This window comes from Aplysia californica, unplaced genomic scaffold, assembly GCF_000002075.1.
Source record: "Aplysia californica isolate F4 #8 unplaced genomic scaffold, AplCal3.0 scaffold00077, whole genome shotgun sequence".
In the NCBI taxonomy this organism is placed as follows: Eukaryota; Metazoa; Mollusca; class Gastropoda; order Aplysiida; family Aplysiidae; genus Aplysia; species Aplysia californica.
The window spans coordinates 1237079-1238556 of record NW_004797347.1 but is presented as its reverse complement, the minus strand read 5'-3'; positions in this window follow the sequence as shown (position 1 = coordinate 1238556).

The window sequence follows — 1478 nt, the reverse complement described above, 5'->3', positions numbered from 1 at the left end:
TCATCATCATCATCATCATCATCATCATCATCATCATCATCATCATCATCATCCCCACCACTGCCCCTCTGACCCTAGATCAGGGTACAGGACTCAAACAAACACTGTCGACCATTCCTTATCCCGGCCTGTTAGACTACCGATGTTGTCCCATGTCTTCCCACTTTTTTCTACATCAGTTTCTGTGTATCTCTTTCAGGTTCCTCGTTGTAAACACAAATACGTCTTGTTAATCATAAACGCTAAAGACTAAAAGGGATTCAAGAGAGTGGAAAAATAAACGTCCAAAAGAAAACAAGGCGGTGACTAAAGGAGGATAGATTTTTGGTATGCAAAAGAGCAAATCACAGCAGAGCAGCGACCAATCACCCACAATCTTGCTCTATGGCTGGAACTTAAGAAAGCAAAATATATTTATAGAACAAACGTTTTGAGAAGGTAGAGTATTAAAAAGAGATTAAAATCGGGAGAAATCGCATTCATTTTAAAGGATAAATAATAATAACTCTGCAATTCTATCATGCTTGTCCATGCTCTACAGCATGTTATAAGCATAATTTTATGACAACTGCTGTAGACTGATATAGAAATAGATTCGTACCAACTGCAGTGAGGTTACTGAACACACAGGGCTACAAATGAAACAGTGAGAGAGAGAGAGAGAGAGAGAGAACCTTTAACGGAGCGGGTTGTTCCAGCACGTATTTATTAATGTCCTGTCTTGTTGTGCGTATGCGTGAGTGTACCAAACCTTTGTCACGTCTACTGCCATCGTTAACGACCAAGACAAATTTATCCCTGTGAGATGAATTAAGATTGTCATTGTCATTGTCATTGTCATTGTCCGCAAGCGGACTTTCGGAACACTCAGAAATATTATCAGTTTCCCGTGAAACATACATACTTAGAACTAAAAAATTCCTTGCAAAAATTTTGATCAGGTTCAAGGCAGACTCATTTAACGAAGTTGTTAAAAATAAAAAGCTACCACCGAAGCAATAATCTTGAAAAAAAAACCTACCAAAAATTAAACAACGACCATGATAAGCTCTTGTGCATCTGAATTCTAAACTCATTTCCCCTGCACGCCACGTAGTTTCTCTCTCGTTGAGCCAAGACAATAATTGTATTATTGGGAAATCTAGAACCTTCTATTCCGAAACAGAAGACAGAGACTGGAATATCAAGTGGTTTGGTCTGTCCAGTAATAGGATTGTTCTCTCGTTACTACAGAGTTCTTTAGTGCAAAAGCCTCCAGAGTAGAAAGACACACACGAGTAGAATTTTACTTTAAAATTAGAAAAAAAACAATAGATTTTAATTATACACGAATGCATGTTGCAAGTAGGGTCTATAGTTTAGCGGTTAGCCACGGATTGAGGAAGGTGAGCTAACAATTCCACAACAGCATTAACAATAATAATGAGAAGAAGAAGAAGAAGAAGAAGAAGAAGAAGAAGAAGAAGAAGAAGAAGAAG